General features: G+C 39.4%; 1 pseudogene; it reads left to right on the top strand.

Moving 5' to 3' along the window:
- Positions 1 to 18,401: 18,401 nt before the first annotated feature.
- LOC116867960 lies at positions 18,402 to 19,211 on the top strand (annotated as a pseudogene).
- Positions 19,212 to 24,071: the final 4,860 nt, after the last annotated feature.

Genomic DNA, 24,071 nt, shown 5'->3' on the forward strand with positions numbered 1-24,071 from the left:
TACTGCTTTTGTGTTTTAACTTCCATGCTGGTTTTACAAGTGATTAATTTACTGCTTTTATTATGTTTGCATTTACCTGTGACATTTTTTTCTTTCATAATACTCTCTAGTTCTATCCATGTTGTTGCAAATGGCAAGATTTCATTTTTTTGATGGCTACATAATATTCCATCGAATATATATATGTATATACATATATATACACACACACACACACACACACACACCACATCTTCTTTATCCATTCATCTGTTCATGGACATCTAGACTCTTTCCATAGCCTGGCTATTGTGGACATTGCTGCTATAAACATTGGGGTGCCCATGCCCCTTTGGATCACTACATTTGTATCTTTGGGGTAAATACCAGTAGTGCAATTGCTGGGTCATAGGGAAACTCTATTTTCAACTTTTTGAGGACCCGCCGCCATACTGTTTTCCGGAGTGGCTGCACCAGCTTGCGTTCCCACCAACAGTGTAGGAGGGTTCCCCTTTCTCTACATCCTAGTCAACACCTGTCATTTCCTGATTTGTTAATTTTAGCTGTTCTGACTAGTGTGAGATAGTATCTTATTAAGGTTTTGATTTGTATTTCCTTGATGCCGAGTGATGTAGAGCACTTTTTCATGTGTCTGCTGGCCATTTGGATGTCTTCTTTGCAGAAATGTCTCTTGGTGTCTTCTGCCCATTTCTTGATTGGATTATTTGTTCTTTGGGTGTTGAGTTTGATAAATTCTTTATAGATTTTGGATACTGGCCCTTTATCTAGTATGTCATTTGCAAATATCTTCTCCCATTCTGTTAGTTATCTTTAGGTTTTGTTGACTGTTTCCTTTGCTATGCAAAAGGTTTTTATATTGATTAAGTCCCAATAGTTCACTTTTGTTCTTGCTTCCCTTGCCTTTTGTGATGTGTCTAGGAAGAAGTTGCTGCGGCTGAGGTCGAAGAGGCTGCTCTCTGTGTTCTTGATGTTGATGGATTCCTGTCTCACATTGAGGTCTTTCATCCATTTTGAGTCTATTTTTTAGTATTGTGAAAGGAAATGATCCAGTTTCATTCTTCTGCATGTGGCTGTCCAGTTTTCCCAACACCATTTGTTGAAGAGACTGTCTTTTTTCTACTGGACATTTTTTCCTGCTTTGTCGAAGATGAGTTGACCATAGAGTTGTGGGTCCATTTCTGGGGTCTCTATTCTGTTCCATTGATCTATGTGTCTGTTTTTGTGCCAGTACCGTACTGTCCTGATGATGACAGCTTTGTAATAGAGCTTGAAGTCCGGAATTACGATGCCACCAGGTTTGGTTTTCTTTTTTAACATTCCTCTGGATATTTGGGGTCTTTTCTAGTTTCACATAAATTTTAGGATTAATTTATTCCATTTCTCTGAAAAAAGTTGGTAGTATTTTGATAGGGATTGCATTAAGTGTCTAGATTGCTCTGGGTAGCATAGACATTTTCACAATATTTGTTCTTCCAATCCATGAGCATGGAATGTTTTTCCATTTCTTTGTGTCTTCCTCAATTTCTTTCATGAGTATTCTATAGTTTTCTGAGTACATGTTCTTTGCCTCTTTGGTTATATTTATTCCTAAGTATGTTATGGTTTTGGGTGCAGCCCCACTGATTTTTAAAGTACCTGGAGTTAAGCCTTGCTGACTGCAGATACAAAGTTAATTTAAGTCCCAATGGCTTCAATGCCAAATATTATGGGGATTCATCCTCCTGCTCCTCTATCTTCCCAGCTTTGGTCCAAAATACGTATTTTTAAATAACTCTTGGGCTAAAAAAGAAATCATAATGCAAGAAAGTATTTAAAATTGATTGTGAAAATACTATATTTTTAAGCTAATGGGATGTCAGTTAAGTGTCTTCCTCTTGATTTCAGCTCAGGTCATGATCTCAGCATTGTAAAATTGAGTCCCAAGTTGGGCTTTGTGCTGGGTGTGGAGCCTGCTTGAGATTCTTTCTCTCCCTATCCCTTTTCCTCTCCCCATCTTTCCTCTAAGCAACAACAATAACAACAAACAAAACAACAAAACAATATATAGTGTAAGGATGCAAATATCCTAAACAAAATAATCCCAAAAAGATTCATCAAAATGTAAAAAAGATAACGTATCTTCATCAAATTGGATTTATGTGAAGGTTTCAAGGCTGGTTTAACATCAGAAAATTTATCAACATAACTCACCAATTAGGAGATTAAAGGAGAAAAACCATACGATTGTCACAGGAGATGCAGAGAAGGAATTTGACATCCATGAATTTAAAAATACTGTTAGTAAATTAGAAATAGCAGGTAGCTTTCTTAAGCTATCAGAATCTATCAAAATTTACAATAGGTTTGATGTTAAACTAGAAAAAGTGAAAAGATTTTCCTTTGTAAATGGGAGCAAGAAAAAGGTGTCCACTTCTATTCAACATTGTACTGGAGGTCCTAGAAAGAGCAGTTAACTCTGGATCCTGGGCTCAAGCCCCACATCAGGCTCTCTGCTCAGCAGGGAGCCTGCTTCCTCCTCTCTCTCTCTGCCTGCTTCTCTGCCTACTTGTGATCTTTGTCTGTCAAATAAATAATTAAAATCTTTTTTAAAAAATGTGGAATACCTTTATGCAGAAACCTAAAACCACTACTGAAATTTTAACAGACTTGAATAAGTGAAGAGATCTATTATATTCATGAAATGGGAGATCCAATACTATAAAGCTATTAATTTACCCAGATTGGCTTATGGATCTATAAATTCAATGAAATCTTCGTCAAAAGTGGTAGAAGAAATTTTGTGTGTAAATTGACAAAGTGATATAAATTGATATGAAAATAAAAGGCTAAGAACAGACGGGACACTCAAAAAAGAATTTGTTGAGAGAACTTGTTCTACCAAATATCAAGACATTTTTAAGTACTATGAATTTTAAAAATATGGTATTTTGGCACAAAGAGCAAAAAATAAACTGGGGGAATAGAATAGAAAACCCAGAATAGACTCATGCATATATGAACACTTTATTCACAACAAAGGTGACACTACATATCAGTGGGGAAAAGATGGTCTTTCAGATGTGCAGGAAAAAACTGGATATTGCTGTGGAAGAAAAGAAATTTAGGCCATTACTAATATGTACACACAAAAATAACTTTAGATGGGATAAAGACATAACAAAAGGTCAAACAATGAAGCTCTTAGAAAACAGTAACTTCATGGCCCCTGACAATGGGGAAGGATTTCTTTTCTTCTTCTTCTTTTTTTAAAAAAGATTATATTTATTTGTCAGAAAGAAAGAAAGCATGCACAAACCAGGGGAGGGGCAAAGGAAGAAGCAGGCTCTGCACTAAGCAAGGAGCCCAATATGGGACTCAATCCCAGGACCCTGAGATTATGACCTGACCTGAAGGTAGACATTTAAATGACTGAGCAACACAGTTGTCCCTGGGGAAGGATTTCTTAAACAAGACACAAAAGCACTGAGGTTAAGAAAAGGGTTAATTTTACCACATTAAAATTAAAAGTCTGTGTTTATTAAAAGAAAAAGAAAAAGACTATCAAGATAGTAAAAAGGAAGTATAGAGTGGAAGAAGAAAACTGCAACACATATAACCGAGGACGTGTAACTAGAATATATAAAGAACCCTACAAAATCAACAAGGAGGGATGCCTGAGTGGCTCAGTCAGTTGAGCTTCTGCCTTCAGCTCAGGTCATGATCTCAGGGTTCTGGAATCAAGCCCCACATCAGGTTCCCTGCTCAGTGGGGACCTAGCTTCTCCCTCTGTCTCTGCCCTTCTCTCCAGCTTGTGCTCTCTCTCTCTGTCAAATAAAGAAATAAAATATTTTTAATAAAATCAATAAGGAAGAGGAAGGATAACCCAATAGAAAAATGGGCAAAAGACCTGATGAACTTCACGGAGACGTTATTTACATAGTTACATAGTTAGCAACCCTATAAAAATGTGGAGAATCTCATTAATAATGAGGGAAATGAGGAGTAAAACAATGAGATAGCATCACACTCACCAGATCGACAAAGAGAGTTCTAAAAAAAGTTCAATAAAAAATGGAGGACTGAAACAGAAAAAGATAATATATTGGTAGATCTAAATCCTACCATATTAATAATTATATTAAATACTAAAGAACTAAACATTTCATTTAAAGGATAGAGATTATCAGACTGGATTTAAAAAGCAAGATTTACTCAATTACATACGATCTACAAGAGATTAACTCTATTTTTTTATCTTTTTTTTAAAATTTTTATTTATTTGTCAGAGAGAGAGAGAGCACACAAGGACAGGGAGTGGCAGGCAGAGGGAGAAGCAGCCTCCCTACTGAACAAGAAGGGCAACGCAGGACTTGATCCCATGACCCTGGGATCATGACCTGAGCCAAAGGCAGATATTTAACCAACTGAGCCACCTAGACGTCCCAAGAGATTAACTAATATGAAGACACAGATAGGTTGAAAACAAACGGCTAGAAGGGGACATACCATACAAACAATAGGCATAAGCAGTTTGGAATGGGTATATTAATATCAGTTAATATACCTGTCAAAACTAGCCTTACAAAAGAAGGCTGCAGGGTAATTTCACACCTCAGTGCATGGACCTTAAATAGAATATTGACAGAATCCAGTAGCACATTAATGCAATAATAGTTTATACCCTCATAGTTCATATTCTCAGTGGGTTCATACCAGGAATACAAGTACAGATTAATAGATAAAGAGGAAGAAATGATAGCAGTATTTCTAGATGTATACAGGCATTTCATAAATTTTAGCATCTGTTCTTGACTTAAAGAAAAAAAAAATACTTTGTCTGGGGGAAGAATCCATTTCCAAGTTCCTTCAGGTTGTAGTCAACATTCAGTTCCCTGTGGTTGTAGGATTGTGGTTCCCACTTCCTTGCTGGCTGCCAGTTGGGAGTCGCTCTCACCTACCAGAGGCTGTTCATATGCCTCACCATATGGTCCATTCCATCTCCAAAGGCAAACATGGCATGTCAAATCCCCCTCATACTTGGAATCTCTCTGACTTCCACTTCTACTACCAGGTGGAGAAAACTATGATATTTATACATTAGGTCCACCTAGATAGTCTCTCTTAAGGTCACTGATTTGTACTCTTAATTGCACCTAAAAAATCCTTTTGCATGGAACCAGCGTAATCATGGGAGAAGTGTTATGGGACAGAGAGCATAGAGGCCATTAGGATTCTGCATGCAACTGAAATTCAGAGGATTGAGGACAGAATTGTGAAGGTGGCATACGTACAAGTCAGCAGAGAGATATCATGAAGCTGTGAAAAATATTAACAACACATGATTCTTTCTCTGTAATCCAAAAATAGTCTGAGTGGGAAAAAACTGTTCTCACAAAGGAAAAGAGTTAAAGGATGGAAAAAGAGGGGAGGACTGTAAGTCATAAATACTAAATTGCACATTTTTTGAACAAAGTGTCACTAACCACCTCTATCAATAATGGTATGAATTATATGAAGACTATTCTGAAATTCTATTCTCTCGCCATCATAAGATTTTTGTGTGGGATAATTTGGAGATGTATATCTTAAAAACTTTTATAAAGCTTTCTTAAGTATCTCCCAAAGGTGGCTTCTACACAATAAAAAGAACTATCAAATTGGAAGTATGTTTTTCTGTTTCTTAACTCATTGGTACAAAATGGGTCATGAAAGCCTTTTTCAAAGAACCAATGGAAGTCATTTGACTACTCTATTATTAGCCATTTCACAATATTCCAAACTAATAGGAAGTGTGTGACTAAGTCTATCCTGATATGGGACACTAATGGTACATAACAATTATTTTTAAAATATTTTGAAGAGTATTTTTTAAATTAAGGTTTAATAAATTAAGGTTTAGGAGTCCCTAAATAGGGGTGCCTGGGTGGCTCAGTTGTTAGGCATCTGCCTTTGGCTCAGGTCATGATTCCAGGGTCCTGGGATCGAGCCCTGCATCGGGCTCCCCACTTGGCTTAGTGTTCCCCTCTCTCACTGTGTCTCTCTGTCAAATAAATGAAGTCTTAAAAAAAAAAAAAGTCCCTAAATGATAAAATTCCTTCTCATGGTATTAGGTTTCACTAAATAAGCATAAACATGTTTCATGGACAGCTTACATTATTTAGTGTTTATTTTGCATTTTGAAGATCAGTTGTCAGACACATGCCCAAAATAATCTCTGACACATAGTATCCAGTTCACTGTAGTCCAATCCATTCTAATTTGATCCTTAGCTACAGAGGGTGTACGTTTGTACTTAGAAACTAACATCTTTGTTTCAACTTTTCATTCCTATAAACATAATCTGAATAACAGTAGCCTGAGGAAAAGGCAACTTCCCCACACCATCAGTCAATTACAAGACTCCCTTCTTCCTTAAAAGATGTTCTGATAACATCAATTGGAAAGACATGGAAATTAATAAGAACATATTTTGTATCCACTTGGGTTTTCTTGGTTTTATTTTCATAACAGACTTTCCATAGTAATTTCTGAAGTTTTTACGAGGTGGAAGAAAGGCAACCCGATGCGGGACTCAATCCTAAGACTCTGGGATCACGACCAGAGCTGAAGGCAGATGCTCAACCGACTTAGCCACCCAGGCGCCCCTAGCAGTCTTTAATAACAAGTAGACTTTTCTCAGCCATCAAAAAGAATGAAATCTTGCCATTTGCAATGATGTGGATGGAGCTAGAGTGTATTATGCAAGTGAAATAAGTCAGTCAGAGAAAGACAAATACCATATGATTTCACTCATATGTGGAATTTAAGAAACAGAACAGATGAACACAGGAGGAAAAAAAAAGAGGCAACCAGAAAAACAGACTCTTAAGAATAGAGAACAAACTGAGTGCTACCAGAGGAGAGGTGGGCAGGAGGGGATGGGTTAAATGGGTGATGGGTATTAAGGAGGGCACTTGTGATGAGCACTGGGTTTGTGTGTAAGAGAGGAATCCCTAAATTCTACACCCAACTAATGTTATATTGTATGTTACCTAACTGGAATGAATTTATTTATTTATTTATTTATTTATTTATTTATAGCATGAGTGGGGAGGGGAGGAGCAGAGGAAAAGGGAGAGAGAGAACGTTAAGCAGTGTGGAGCCTGAAGTGCGGCTCCTTTTCATGACCCTGAGATCATGACCTGAGCCAAAATCAAGAGCTGGATGCCCAACTGACTGAGCCATCCAGGTGTCCCCAACTAACTGGAATTTAAATAAAAACTTGAAAAAAGAAAAAAATAATAAATTTTTGGCATAAAAATACAGCAAATAGGCTTCTAAATAACAAATAGACTTTTCTTTCTCCCTCCCTCTCTCTCTTTCTTTCTTTCTGAAAGAGAGAGAGAGATAATCTTAAGCAGTCTCCATGCCCATCATGGAGCCACAAGCTGGGCTCAATCTCACAACCTTCAGATCATGATCTGAGCTGAAATCAAGAGTTCGATGCTTAACCGACTGACCCACCCAGGTGCCCCTCAAATAGACTTTTCACTAACTATTCCTGTTTAATTTTTCAAGGAGTGACATGTTAGCATATTATTTGCAATTTAAAACAATTATTTTTAAACCTGCTAAGCTGCTCCACTGTTATTTTTGAGATATCTGGGTTTTTTTTCTTTTTATATCGTGGAAACTGTAGTTATTTAAAAAAAAAATTTTTTTATTACTGGAGTATAGTTGACAGTGATACCTGTTTTGAAAACATTTTATTGACACTGGATTTGGCTTCTCGTGGTCCTCCTTTGGCAGACATTTTTAGACAAATGTTCCCCACGTTATTGGATTTCATAAGTCAGTAAGATACATATTTCTAAAATTGGCCAGGGGAGGTTCTCAACTTTTCACAAGCAAAATTAAACACTGTTAATAGAAAAATAGAAAAAAAATAGTTAATAGAAAAAAAGTTTTTATTAAGTGCTTTTCATTAAAAAGTTGTATAGTCAGAGAAGTTTAGACAACCCTGAGTCATGTATTTCCAAACTGGAAATTTAAAAGGAACTAGCAAAATCCCTCAAAAGACAAAAAAAGCAACCAGCATCTACTATCTCCAAAAGAAAAAAAAAAAAAAAAAAAAAAAAAAAAAGGGAACATTTTAACACCACAAATCTAGAAAGGATATAATATCACATGGAGAAGGGAAAACCTTACTACAAAATTCCTTTGGTCCAGGGACCAGCAGCTGCTGGGGAGGCCAAGGTCCTGGTCGGTACATGACGCACCCAAGTCACTGCTTGGCTGCTGTTAGGTCAGAAGCCACTTCCACCCTGCAGTGTTTGAGAGAGGAGGTGGGCTTCGCGTGTGTGTGTGTATGTGTGTGTGTGTGTGTGTGTGTGTGTGTGTGTGTTTTAGCATCCCTTTCTATTTCTGTCACACTCTTACCTCTGCTCTCCTTCTCCTTTTCCCCCCTTCAGTGACACATGGTTTATTCCCCTGCTTCCTTTACCCTAACTGGAAAACTCTGAATCAAAATTACATGACACTCCTTCAAATAGAGCAAAGTGATTCAGACCCTGATTTCTCCACGGGTGGAAGTCAGAGGATGGGAGGGAGGGCAGCGTTCCACAGTTGTCCTAAATGCCCATTTTGAATTTGGAATGTGAAACTTCTTTCATTATTGCCTCGGCCTTTGCTGGCACAGTAAGGAAGCATTTTGAGTCAATTATTCTTTGAAACATTACTTGCAGTGCCACTGAGAGTTGGTGACATTTTCCTTGGTTGCCTCTTATGACCTATTTATAGTCACTGTTTTAAAAATATGCCTGGCTTGACACTTTGGAGTCTATCAGAAATGTGGGAACATAAGTAGAAAAGGGTATAAAAACTAACAGAAAAATAAACAAAGTCAATGTATGTTTTTTAGCATATAGGAGTAGTCTTAAGATCTACACCTCTCGGGTCCCAAATAGCAGAGTCGAGGTGAGAGCTACTGAACTGTATCTCCATTCCACCACATGGTCAGTGTCCAAGAAACCAAGAAGAGGTCAGTCTCAAGGGGCACATGACGGGGACCAGCACAAGTCCAGTTGTGTTTGCATGGGCTGACATGGCTCCGTGGGACCCATCCCAGCCCGTAAGGTGAGGACAAGGGCCCCTCAGAGCAGAGAAAGACATTCTTTAACATTGTAACACTGATCAACACAAGCTCCTCACCCAGAGGACCCACAAGGCAATTTTGTTCACTCTTGATTTCAGCTCAGGTGCTGGGAAGGTGTTTCTTCATGATATTGCATCCGTCTCTAGACCTATGATCCCTCACACAGGTCTACAGCTGCCCTCTTAAACCCTGCATGTGGCCGCTTGGTGGGCCAACAATTCATTTCATCCACAAGGTCCAAAAACATGGCTGGAGAGACCATCCTTTCTGTGACACCAAACTGTTATGGGGAAAAAAGTTTTCTAACTATATCCAATCAGGTAAAACTTCATTCCCTTCACCGGTTATGAAGCAAGCGATGTATAAATGTGGTCTCGTTTCTTCTATCCTTTCTTTGCAGCTCTCAATTACCTGCACAGAATCATGTGAAGATAATTTTCCTTATTTTTATTTACATTTGAATGGGCAATACAATCTCGTAGTTAATATTTTTTAAACGCAATAGGGTCTCCTTCAGTTCATGTTCCGTCAACATCTAGCACCTATTTCTAGAACCCTGCAGAGTTATCCATTTCTTGTCTTCCCTGTTAGGGCCCAGATGGGAAAAAACACTTCTTGCTCACCCACAGGGTTTACGTGAAGAGGTTTTTTTTCCCCCAAACTCTCTAGGCCTTGGTCCTATTCCTTTCCTCTTCCCTCAGAATGGAGTGAGTTACATGACTGATGAGTTTGGGAGAAAAAATGGTGTTTGGAGCTCAGTCCTTTCCTTCTCCTTCCTTTTGTGAGCAAAGACAACTCCAGCAACAGACTTTTTACTCTACAACTCCATCTTGGAAAATACACAGGGTTGGCTCCATGGGGAGGCTTGTAGGGGGCCAGTTCAGGTGGGCAAAACTGTTTTCTTCTGGGTTCAGTATTGGAAAACCCACTGTTGACACATACCTAAGTTGTGTTTTCGATATGAGCTTTATCAATAATAAAGATAATATTTTGAATTCCAGTTGCCACTCTTTGTTTCCCATCAGCCACAACATATTCTTCTAGAGATATAGACACATGTGAATTCTCCCCTCCTCTTCTTTAAGAAAAACTAGTGGTAATGTACTAAATAGACAACAAATGCCAGGAAAGCGTTTGTTATAGTATATAGAGAAGATCCTCATTTTTGCTTATGGATGCAGAGAATCCCATTGTGCTCTCTCTTTCTCCCTCTCTGTCTCAAATACATAAATTAAATCTTAAAAAAGAAAAAGGAAAGAAAGAAAAAGAAATGCTCCAGTCCAGTTCTTCTGAAGATTTTATTTATTTATTTGTCAGAGAGAGGAAAGAGAGAGGGAGAAAGAGCACAAGCAGGGGGAGGAGCAGGCAGAGAGAGAAGCAGGCTTCCTGCTGAGCAAGGAGCCCAAGGTGGGACTCGATTCCAGGACCCTGGGATCATGACCTGAGCCGAAGGCAGATGCTTAACTGAGCCACCCAGGTGTCCCTCCAGTTCAGTTCTTCTAAATCATAGTTGGGAGAGGCACCTGGGTGCCCCAGTTATTTGGGCATCCAACTCTTGGTTTCAGCTCAGGCCATGATCTCAGTGTTGTGAGATCAAGTCAACACAGCACAGTCTGCTTGGCTTTCTCTCTCCCTCTCCCTCTACCCCTACACCTGCCCTCAAATAAATAAACAATCTTTTAAAATAAATAAATAAGTCATAGTTGGGAAAAAAGTATCAGGGCTACTGGGATTTGCTGTGAGCATCTTCTCTTGGGTGGGAGCATCTATTGTCCCCACTCGTCTTTATTTTTTAAATTGTGACAGTGTGCTATTACAAAGGCATTGGTGATGAGAGCTTCCAGATTTTCTACCAGAAGAAGCTTCAGTGAGGAAACTGGGTAGACATGGGGGAATTGAAGTTACTTTTTGTTGTTGTTCACCCAAAAGATAGATGAATATGTTGGAGATACAGGGTGTTTTAAAATTTTGTGGCATTTTGAAGCTGAACGGTTACACTGTTTTAGAATCTGAGCCCTTCCCTCACAGAGATCTCACGAAGGGCTACTGGTCCACGTGCCTGCTGAGCTCAAAGGCACTCCTGTCTTGCTTTTGCAGCTTTGGTCTTTTCTAATTTTCTCTCTGAATCTAGTCTTTTTTTTTTTTTTTTTTTTTTTTTGCAACAATATGCCTTTGAGTGAAGAAAACACTCACAAGAACTGAGCTTGTGAAGCTGACCACATTTGAAAGGGCAGGCGTGTTGCGACGTCCTCAACCGCCCGGGGCACTCGTACTTTCGAGGCCCTGGCTCATTGGCAGCGCAGAGAGGACAGGGAGCAGGAGAGGTTCATGGTCACGTGCAATGTTCTGTGCCCAATTTCATGTTGTCACCTTTTGAAAAGCATAGATGATTTCTTTTTGAAAGTGAACTTAGATAGCACATTCATTTGTTGGTTTTTCTTTATGTTTTTAAATGTTTTTTTTTGGAAATTATGTTTTAAAAATTCAATCTATGAATCTTTAAAAAAAAATCATTCCTCCCATTAAAAATCAGCTTAGTCATGGGAAATACAGAATAATTCATCTCCAGTCACAGGGAATAACTCTGTATTGAACCATAAAAGAGACTAAGGAGATTTTCCTTTTCTGATACTGAATATTTCAGTAACTCCTTATCTGACTTTCCTCATTCACCCGAGCACCAATGGTTTATTTTAAGGAGAGGAGGGGACTAATATTTAAGGGACATTTGTAGCTTCTGTTGTTCTTGGCCAACCAGGGAGTCATGTAGACTAAAACTTACATCTGCCTTTCTTTATATGCACACACAGACATAAAATATCAACATTTTGAGAGTTGAGCAGAGGAAGAAGAGCCTAGAGAAGGTGATGGAAATGGGGAGAAGAGTCAGTGAGGCCTCAGTATTTCTGAGCATGAAAAAGAGAGGAAAGGAGAGAGGGGATGGTGGAAGAGATGGTCATGGCAAAGGAGGAGAAACAGCAGAGATGGAAAGAGAGCAGGAGAGACGAAGAAAAGAAATGTAGGGAAAGCAAATGATACAAGCACTTGATCTGATTTTGAGTCATTGATACAACTTACACGTGGCTGTTCCTTCAGGTGGGGCTCAGGTGTGGCTGTCTCCCCTCCAGCACCTGGGAATGCAGGTCAGCCATATTACAGTCTTTCACTGTGCTGTGAGGGAATCTTCATGAGGACACCATGTGCATTTTCTTCACTGCTTTAATGACTATTAGGGGGTACAGGGTTTCTTTTGGGGGCAATGAAAACTTTCTGGAATTCGGGACACAACTTTGTGAATACATAACATCTATTGAGTTGTGCACTTAAAAATCAATAAAATAAGGAAAATAAGATTCAAGCCATACTTCTGCTCTGCTTTTTTTTTTTTTTTTAAATGCTCTTCTGTTCTAACATTGTTTTTCTTGGGAATGGGAAGTGAGGAAACCTCTCTTCTCTTCCCAGTTAAAAGAAAACTCATGCTGAAGCATTGGTTCTTTGATCTGGACAAACAAAGAAAAAAGCATCAGTTTTGGTACGTATTAGTTGTGAAGTCTGACTTCTGGAATTTTATTCCCTTTGCCCATGGAAATGGGGGCTACTCTATGTAGCTATACAAATGGTGAGCACAGAGTAGATTTAATGTTTTCAGCTGCACTAAGAGCCAGTTCTGATACAAGAAATCATAATAAGCCTGCAATTTTCTAAGTAAGTGGTCAAAGTCAACTGAGTTTCTATTAGTTGCTTATTTAAATAGAAATAACCTCTGTGTTAATCCTGGAACCTCCCCGTGATGAAGGGAGAGCATGTCCTTTCCTGAATTGCCTTCTGTAACGACATGGTTCATACATGTTCTACCTAAAGCTGGTGCCCGATATTTCTGATCAAGATGATGGCAGCTAGGCTGTCCACTTTGTGCCTTCATTTCTCTATAAATAGCATATGTATCATGTGTCTTCCTCCTTTCTCTGGAGGAAAATGGTGAGGACTGTTTATAATATAGCTTGGATCTTATCTTTCTTAATTTATTAATTTTTAAATGTATAACTCTTGGGGCACTTGGGTGGCTCAGCTGGTTAAGCGACTGCCTTCGGCTCAGGTCATGATCCTGGAGTCCCAGGATGGAATTCCACATCAGGCTCCCTGATCAGAGGGCAGTTTACTTCTCCCTCTGACCCTCTCCCCTCTCCTTCTCTCTCTCTCTCTCTCCCAAATAAACAAAATCTTTTAAAAAATGTATAATTTGTTAGGTTTTAGTATATTTACAAAATTTTGTCACTATTGAATTCCAGAACATTTTCTTCATCCCCCCAAAAAACTCTGTATCCAATAGTACTCATTCCCCATTTCCCACTCCCCCAGCCTCTGGAAACCACTAATCTGCTTTCTGTCTCATGGATTTGTCAATTCTGGACTTTTCCTAGAAATAGAATCATGGTAGATAGCCTTTTATGTCTGGCTTCTTTGATTTAGTGGAGTGGATTCAAGATTCATTCATGTATTAGCATATATTAGTATTTCACTCCCCTTAAATGCAAATCAAAGCCACAATGAGATTTCACCACACACCTATTAGAATGGCTAATATCAAAACCGTAAGAAACAAGTGTTGACAAGGATGCAGAGAAAAAGGAACCCTTGTGCACTCTTGGTGGAAATGCAAACTGGTGCAGCCACTGTGGAAAACAGTATGGAGGTTCCTCAAAAAGTTAAAAATAGAATTACCATATAATCCAGTAATTCCACTATTGGGTGTTTACCCAAAGAACACAAAACATTGACTCAAAATGATGTACACACTCCTGTGTTTATTGCAGCATTATTTACAATAGCCAAATTATGGAGGCAGCCCAAGTGTCCATCCACAGAGCGATAAAGAAAAGTGGTATATGTACAAAACTGAATATTATTCAGCCATAGAAAAGACTCAAATGTTGTCACTCGCAACAACATGGATGGATCCAGAAGGTATAATGCTAAGTAAATAAGTCAAAGACAAATACCACATGATTTCACCCATATGTGGAATTTAAGGGGGAAAAAAAAAAGAATAAAAGTGTCAAGCTAAAATATAGACTCAAAACTATAGAGAACAAACTGATGGTTACCAGAGGGGAGCGGGGAGAGGGGATGGGTGAAATAGGTGAAGGGAACTAAGAGCTCACTTACCATGATAAACACTAGTAATATACGGAACTGTTGAATTACTATATTGTTCACCTGAAACTAATATGACACTGTATGTTGACCACGCTGGAATTTACAAAAAAATACTTCATTTCTTTTTATAGCTGACTAACATTCCACTATATTGATAGACAACATTTTGTTTGCCCAATCATCAGTTGATGGATATTTGGGTTTTTCCATTTTTCCGCTACTATGAGTAATACTGCTATGAACATTCACATACTAGTTTTTATATGAACATACAGCTTAAATTCTCTTGGCTGTTTAAGTAGGAGTAGAATTGCTAGATCATATGGTTGCTCTATGTTTAACTTTTTGAGGAGCTGCCAAACTGTTTTTCAAATATGCTGTAGGGTTTTAATCTCTACCAGCAACATATGAAGGTACCATTTCCTTTGCATCCTTTTCAACACTAGTTATTGTCTATCTTTTTGATAGTCATCCCATCCTAGTGGGTATGATGTAGCATCTCACTGTGGTTTTAATTTGTATTTCCTTATAGACACATCGTGTTGAACATCTTTTCATGTGCTTATTGGTCATTTGGAGATCTCTTTTGGCTAAGTGTCTTTTCAGTTCTTTGCCATTTTTAAATTTTTTTTCTTAAAGTTTGTATAGTGTATCTTTTTTTTAAGATTTTATTTTTTTTTGAAAGAGAGAAAGAGCATGCCCACAAGCAGGGGAGGGGCATAGGGTGTGGGAGAAACCTGGTCCCCACTGAGCAGGGAGCCCTGACATAGGGCTCAATCCCAGGACCCTAAGATCTTGACCTGTGCTTGTCAGACACTTAATGGATTGAGCCACCCATGCACCCAAAGATTTAAATGATAATTTCAAATGAATTTCCAGAGCCTGAGTTGTGGACTAATATGAATGGGAAAGTCCTGGGGACTAATTTGAGTGGGAGAGTCTGGTGGGAGTCGTCCCACATTTTGGTGTCCTTTATCTCCAGGAACCCTACTGGATTTTTACTTTGAAAGTCTGACTGTGAATGGTCTAAACGCACCAATTAAAGACAGAGACGGTCAGTGTGGATTAAAAAAAATAAGACCTAACTGTAAGAAACCTATATTATATGTAAACAGATAGATTGTAAGTAAAAGATGGAGAAAGTTTACTATGCTAACGTTAATCAAAGAAAGCTGGAGTATATCTACATTCATTTCAGGTAAAGCCAATTTATGAGCAAGGAAGGTTATCAGGAATGAAATGGGGCATTATATATATGATAAAGGGCTTAATTCTCCAAGAGGACATAACAACCCTAAACATATATGCACCTAACAATGAGCATTAAAACACAGGAATCAAAAACTGATAGAACTGAGGGACACCTGGGTAACTCAGTGGGTTAAGCATCTGCCTTCTGCTCAGGTCATGATCCCAGGGTTCCAGGATAGAGTCCCTCATCGGGCTCCTTGCTCAGTGGGGAGTCTGCTTTTCCCTCTGCCTGCCCCCCAACCTCTCTTTCTCTGACAAATAAGTAAATTTTAATAACAACAACAACAAAACCTGATAGAACTGAAAAGAACAACAGACAGATCCACTATTAGAGTTGGAGACATCTTCGGCCCTCTGTTAGTAACTGATGTATCAAATAAGCAGTAAATCAGTAAGGATACAGATAACCCAAGCAGAGCTATCAGTCACTGGATCCGACCGACATGTATAGCATACATCATCCCGCATCAGCAGAAGGCACATTCTTCTCACTCTTACATGGATTATTCATCAAGATAGACCATGCTCGCAATCATAAAACACACCTTAATAAATTCAAAAGTACAGAAATCTTACAAATAATATTCCCAGATAATAAGGAAATTAAACAAAAAAAAGAAATTAAACCAGAAATCAATAATGTAAATATAGCTGGATCCCCCAAGTCCCTGCATTTTAAACAACACACTTCTAAATAACCCATGGGTCAAAGAAAAAGTCTCAAAGAAATCTAAAAAATATTTTGAATTCTACTTGAAAAAACCAAAAAGGAAAAGACTGAAAAAGTTGACCACACAAACAATAGAAACAATAAAAGCTTTGATTGTCAAAAACTTTACAGAGAAAAAACCCAGCAAGCCGAGAAAAATATCCACAGCAAATATAAATAGAACATTCAGATTTTTCACATCACTCAGACCTCAATAGATAAATAGCATGAACCACCAGTTCACAAAAGGGCAAATTCAAGAGTCTAATCAGCATAATAAAACATTTAATTTTAATAGAAATAAAAGAAATATAATTTTTCCTGTTAAATTATCAAATATTTAAAAATTATACTAGTTCTATTGAGCTAGACTTTTGAGATTAGTGCACTTTACTGAATCTATTGAAATCCATTAAAAAATTCTATGCAGTGTTGACAGGACTTTGGTAAGAAAGGCACTTTTATACTTTACTAGTGATAATTTAAATTACTGCAGGCTTTCTAGAAAACAATATGGCTAGTTATCAAGAGCATTAATAATGTTCATATACTTCAACCCAGGATTTCTACTTCTAAAATACAACAAAATTTACACACAAAGCCATCCTTTATATGAAAATTGGGAGCACAAAAATCCACAATAGATTGATGCTTACATATATTATGATAAATCTAGTAAGATTTTAGGAAGCTATCAAATATTGGTTTAACAAGTTTTTCATGATAGAACATGTTTTGGGAATGAGCAATATACAAAGTTATACATTTATAGCTTATACATAAATATAAATGTATGTATAAATATATATAAATATACAAAGTTATAGTATAAACAATTTTATATAATTTTTATATTAAAATGCAGAGCAAAAGAAAATAAGGAATTATGGCAAAGCAATTATTGCTACAGTATTTTCTCTAGCTATCAACATTATTGGTCATTTTTTGGAGTCATTTTTTTTTTTTAGTTTTTTTTCTTTTTAAATATTTTATGTATTTATCTGATAGAGACACACAGAGGGAGGGAACACAAGCGGGGGAGTGGGAGAGGGAGAAGCAGGCTCCGCACTGAGCAGGGAGCCCGATGCAGGGCTGGATCCCAGGACTCTGGGATCATGACCTGAGCCAAAGGCAGATACTTAATGACTAAGCCACCCAGGCACCCCGTTTTTTTTACTTCTTTATAATATTTTGGCAAATTACATATTTTCTAAGTGAATATTCAGTACTTCAATAATCAATACTAAAAAGAGTAAATAAAAATGAACTCCAAGTTTCTGAAATCCTCTGTTTCCTGTTACTCCTCCTGCTGAGCTCTAAATCATCTTCCAAGGTGAAGGTCAAAAGTCACGTCTTCTGTGAAACCCTTCTTGACCCTCACAGACAGTCATGCATTCCTCTGTGTTTGTCAACTCCTTTCAGGTAGCTCTCTCACCCACTGCTCCCACTAGACTGAGGAGCCAGAGTCATGTTTTGTCATCCTGTCTCCCTGGCGCCCAGAACAGCACCTGGTACAAAATAGATATTTAATTAATCATGATTATGATTATTGTCTGGCTCGCTTCACTACCCCCTTGATTTTCTTGCTGGAGAGTCCTATCCTTGCCCAGCTGATATTCCTGAGAAACCAAGAAGCCATGAGGGCAAAGAAATTCTCAGCCCCATCAAGGATTGACATTTGTTTTCCTGCTCATGGCTACATGCTTAGAAGCTGGATCCAAGACGTGAGTATCATTTCTGTCCCTAGCAGAAGAAACAGCATGATGTTCTGAAACAGAATGAGTAGCTTGTGGTTATTTCTGCCACAGCTGAACTCTGATCTTTCTTTTCTACAGCAAATGGATTCTACTTCCCTAAGGAAAACCAGTTGAAAACTTTTAGGTGAAAACCTCCTCACATCTTAGGTCTCTTCTCTAGCTCCCTTAAGATCTGGTCCTGAGAGCAGCCTTTCTTGATTCTTGATTCTAGATTCTTGATCCAGGTCTGTACGAGCAGATGAGTATAAATGTTCTTCCTCCACGAATGTGTAGGAAGGAAATTTCCCACATACCTTTATACGAATGAGGTAGTTATAAAATGCATTAGTCATTATGGCAAAAAGAGCCCAAACTTGGATGATGCTCAAGGCTTCTTTTCCTCTGACAAATGAAAACCAGGTTAAAAGAAAAGTCTATGCATCTTTGGCTTTTCGTGCCCAGCAGGTCTCAGGCAGCATCTCCAGATGCTCATGGTCCCAAGAAGCGTCTCCAGAATGCAGCAGCTACAAAGCATTGCACTCTTGATAAACTAGCTGGTGTGTTTGTCCCTCCTGCATCCACCGATCCCCATAAGCAGAGAGAACGTCTCCTTCTCATCACTTTCCTAAGGAACAGACTTAAGTGTGCCCTAACAGGAGATGAAGTGTTTTATTGAGATCGATGGCAAGGTCTGAACTGATATAACCTACCCTGCTGGTCATCAGCACTGACAAGACTGGAAAGACTTTCCATTTGATCCGTGGCACCAAGGGCTGCTTTGCTGTTCATCAGATGACACCTGAGGAGGCCACATATAACTTGTGCAAAGTGAGAAAGGTCTTCGTGGGACAAAAGAAATCCCTCGTCTGGCGACCCGAGATGTTCGCCCCATCTGCTCTCCTGATCCCCTCATCTAAGTGAATGACACCCCATTAGGATTTATTTGGAGACAGGAGAGATTGCTGATTTCATCAAATTTGACACTGGTAATCTGTATGTGGTGACTGGGGGTGCTAACCTGGGAAGAACTGGTGTGATCACCCACAGACAGAGACATCCCAGTTCTTTTGACACAGTTCACGTAAAGGATGCCAGTGGCAACAGCTTTGCCACATGACTCTCCAATGTTTGTGTTATTAGCAAAGGCAACAAACCATGAATTTCTCTTCCCTGTGGAAAGGGGATCTACCTCACCATTGCTGAAAAGAGAGACAAGAGACTAGTGGCCAAACAGAGCAGTGGATAAAATGGTCTCTAGGTGATGTGATTGGAAGTCTTTATACTTAATTAAAGATAATACAGCATGAATAAAAAGGTATATGCATCACTGAAAGACATGAGACCAAAGTGAATGACCTTAAATCCAAAGAAATGAGCTCTTACTCTACACACATATCCAGAACAATGACAGTGGTTCTTGTTTCCCTATGTGATAATGTGTCAACTTGACTAGACCATGGGACTCAGATATTCTATCAAACATTTTTCTAGATGTTTCTTTTGGTGAGATTAACATTTAAATCAGGAGAGTTTAGGTCTTAATAGAAAAAGACTCACTTCCCCAAGCAAGAAAGAATTCTGCCAGTGACTGCCTTTGGATTCAAATTGCAATTCCTTCCAGAGTCTCCAGACTGCTGGCTTAGCTTGCAGATTTTGGACTTGCCAAGCCTCCAAATCATGTGAGTCAATTCCTTAAAATAAATCTCAATCTCTCTCTCTCTTTCTCACCTTGTCCCTCTCCCTCTCAATCTCAGTCTTTACATGCTGTTGCTTTTGTTTCTCTGGAGAACCCTGACTATTACATCCTGCTATAGCTGAATTGTTAGATCAAGGGATGCCCCTGTGACATGTTACCATTGGAAAAGAAATCTAATAAAGCTGTAAAACCATTTAGAGCTGTGGGTGAAAAGACAGCCTAATCCTTAATTATTAACGAGGACATCTACCTCTTCAGGATTATGAAGTGTTTTGTTGTTAACCTTCTTTTTGAAGACGAAGCCACGTTAATAGTGGGCAGAGCTGTGATTTTGCTTGGATCTTCAAGCATGATGGTATGGGCATCGCTGAATATCCCCAGTCTTTCTTCAACTCATTGGTAATGAAGAGAAGGCAGCTAAAGCACCATCTAGGTCCTGGCAAGCCACTAAGTACCAGGGATTGATTCCATATTAGTTTCCAGTGGTCGTTTTAATAGATTACCATGAGCTGCTTATTTTTATTTATTTATTTTTAAAAGATTTATTTATTTATTTGAGAGAGGGGGAAGGACTGAGAAAGAGGGAGAAAAAGGCTTAAGCAGACTCCATGCTGAGGGCTGAGCCTCCCAAGGGGTGTGCTCTTATGACCCTGAGAGCATGACCCGGACGGAAACCAAAGAACCAGACACGTAACAGACTGTGCCACCCAGGCACCCCACCATGAGCTGTTCAAAACAGAACTCTTTTCTCTTACCATTCTTGAGACAAATGGGCCAACAAGCCAACACACCAGTTTCACTAAGGCTAACTGAAGGTGTCAGTAAGTAGGCCATGTTCCTCTGGAATCAAGAGCGGACCATCCATTCTTGCCTCTTCGGGTGGCTGCCCAATTTCCTTGACTTGTGGCTCCATTCCTCCACCTCTGGACCTTCTTGGCCACATTAGTTTTCATTTCTCTCTAGCTGCCTCTAATCTGAAGCAGTTTTTTAAATCTTCCCTTGACTACCATAACCTTGAGAATTGTGAAGATCATAGTCCAGTCGTTTTATAGGAGATCTTTTGATTTGGGTCTGTCTGAGGCGTCCCCACGAGTAGGCTTGGATTCTGATTCTTTGGCAGGGCCACTGTGGACATGGCACCATAGCCCCTGGCAGTGTCTCAGAGCCCATATTTTACTCTGCTTCGTTACTTGTCATGTTAACTTGGATCACTTGATTACAAAGTGTTTGCTAGCCTTCTCCAGCGTCCTTTTACTGTGTTTCCTTAGTAATTAGTGAATATTTTGAGGGGCGGTACTTAGAGATTATGTAAATATTCTACTCCTCATCAAACCTTCAGTTTCTCCATTTATCTATCTAAATATTTATGTATTTATATAATAGATTCTGCCATTGTTTCATGTGTTTTAATTCATTACTCTCATTATTTATTCTGATGCCCTGACTTAGAGTTAGCCAGTGGGTGTCTCTTCAAACTGGTTTCTGTTTCCTTTTGACATGTGCCCATCTTTTTTTTTTTTTTTTTAGCACTTTCTTATTAGTTATGGCTGAATAAGACATATTCTAGGCTCATTGTTTACTTTTTCTGTTTGACCTCTGGAATCAGCTATTTTCCCAAGGATCCCTGATTCCTTTATTGAAGAATGATATTTACCTATTTATCTATTTATTTATAAAAGATTTTATTTATTTAGAGAATAAGCGCACATGTGTGTGCACAAGTGGGGGGCGGGGCAGAAGGCGAGGAAGAGAGAGAATCTCAAGCAGACTGTGCTGAGCACAGAGCCCAGTGCAGGTCTTGATCTCAGGACCTGAAATCAGGACTTGAGCCAAAATCAAGAGTTGGACACTAACCGACTGAGCTCCCCCCAGCCTCTCCCTGCCAGCGACACTCCCCCATCCCCCCCATGCTCCTAGTGGAGAATGATATTTAGAATGAAGACCCAGGTGTTAGGTGTGGTTATTTCTGCTGGAGAATTGCCACTCTTTCACCCTTTCAGGGAACAGGCAGGAAATTCATATATATACACACATTTACAATTATATTTGTTTATCTACATATATTGAAAACTACGTGTTCACAGTACTATCTTCCGTGCTAATCCAACAATGTAGGGTTCATTATAATTTTCTCCCTTTCCATATTTGTAACTCCCTTCCTTGATAATGAGATACCTGACTCCCATCACCCATAGTATATTTACTTATTTCACCTTCTCACCTTCTCATTCTCTGACACCCTGCTCTGGGCCACCACATCTCTTCACGCCTTCACAAAACCCCTCCCTTCCATGGCCCCTCATAACGGCTTTTGGACTAAATTGTTCAGAAAGGAAGGGGAAGGGAAAGAGAACAATTCTGTTCTGCCATTTTTTATTGAATGTGTACTGGAGGCAAAAGATGATGCTGGGTGCTGTTTGGGATATAGAAAAAAGTGAGATGCTCTGGAGTTTATAGACTTAGCAGACCCCTGGGCTAGGTTATACAGTGATAACAAATGACTCCCAAAGCTCAGGGGCTTAAGAACACAATGGCTTATTTCTCACTCCTGTTTTGTGTCCTTTGTGCCTCTGTTCTGTGTTATCTTTGTTTCAGGACCCAGGCTGAAGGAACAAGCCATTTTTAGGATGCACTGATCTGGGATGATCTTGCAGGAGGGGAAAGGATGAGAGGAAAGAATAGGGTGGTGTGGGAGTCAAATACAAAGGAATGGGTGTCCTGTCCCATTTGGTCATGCTGGGTCTTAGAGCTTCTGAGTGGAAGCAGCCCATGTCACTTGTGCTCATAGCTCACTGGCCAATGTTACAAGACCAAACTTGACACGATTGGAGTGAAGAGGAACAATCCTTCTAAGAGAGAGGAAGTGAATATTTAGGGAAAGTAATGCATTAAACCGCTTAGAGCTGTGAGAAAACAGTACACACCTAACTAGCAGGCACGGAGTGAGAGGCGAAGATGTTTAGTTCATTTAATCCTGCTTTGCTATGAGACGGGTAGGAAAAATATGACAAACTGAAGGGTGTGATCCATTCTGTGGTCTTAAAGAGAGAAAGATTTCAGGTGAAAGCGAGAAACAGATAAAAGTGACAATAAGGATTCTTGCCTGGGTAAGACAAACAGGGGAAGTAAGGAAAACAGCACATTCTTTAAGACCTGCGGAAGGAACATAATATAAGATTTAACATTGCTGAGGAAGCAGATGTTTGGGTTACTAGTTAAGATTGGCCCTCTCCTTTTACCCACAGCCATACAGGGTTTTCTAGAGCTTTATCAGATTCATTTCCCAACAGTGGAACTCCACAGGGCTGTCTCTTAGACCAACAATTCATTTGTAACAAGGGGTGAAAAACCCACTATCATTGGACTAGATATACAAACAGAATGAAAATCATATTTTGAATTTTCCCCAATCTAATAGTTGAAAATAGTATATCCTCATAGTTTTTGTATTTCACTTATTATGAGGAAGGATGAGCATCTCTTTTTTTGTGTCCCTATTTCCATTTTATTGGGCTGTTTTTATTAAGACTTTTATGCCTATTTTCCTACTGGGTTTTGGGTCTTTTTCTAATGATTACTAGGAAAGGTTGAGAAGGGTTTTGTGGGTCAGGGTTGAGATGAGGAATTCCGACAGAACTGTGCCAGGTGTTAGGGATGGATGGGATGCAGTCCTTGGACTGAGTCTCTCTCTCTAGATTACCACAAGTGAAAAGACTCACCTGTTTCAAGTATTTAGGAAACAGCCACGAGTTCAAGAGGTGGGGCTTAAGGTTCATGGTGTGCTTTGGCGGGAGCACAGCCCCATTTTGGCCAAAGAGACGTTCTTAGTGTCTTAGGTAGGGCTCCCTCAAAGCAGAGACTGTGGTGGGAGTTCCTTTTCAAGTGATTTTTTTTTTCCCAAGTCCTCTCAGGAGAAGACGAGGGAGAGAACCAGGACAGGTTAAAGGAGGAAAACTAAGCAAGAATGCAGTCTCCTCGGGAGATTAGCTTCAGCCTGGCCCCGCGGGGAAGCTCCGGAGCATGAATCTCGTCACAGAGATGGTCAGCCCTTCCTAAAGAGAAGCAGCTTGCCATTTGTGCTCCATGCCAGTAAGTGACTCGCCGGGGGTGGGGGGTGGGGAAGAGCATAGCTTACAGGTCAAGATGGCTGCGGTTTGGTGGAGGGCCGTCCTCTCACGGAGGGAGCAGCCCTGAGCTGTTAGCGGCTACCACTTAGAGCAGCTGAGGGACTGAGGGACGGGGCACCTACCTCGGATAGGACTCTGGGCGGGGCACCAACTGCTCTGGTTGCATTTAGCAGGATGTGGGGTTCCCCCCAGAATCCTGCAGTAAACTGCCAATGTCTAGTTCCAACTGTGTCCTTGAATGTCCCCTGAAAGTGTCCCCAGTAGCAAGTGGAAAAGTTTTCAA

Source organism: Lontra canadensis, unplaced genomic scaffold (assembly GCF_010015895.1).
Source record: "Lontra canadensis isolate GAN:19392208 unplaced genomic scaffold, GSC_riverotter_1.0 scaffold1, whole genome shotgun sequence".
Lineage (NCBI taxonomy): Eukaryota > Metazoa > Chordata > Mammalia > Carnivora > Mustelidae > Lontra > Lontra canadensis.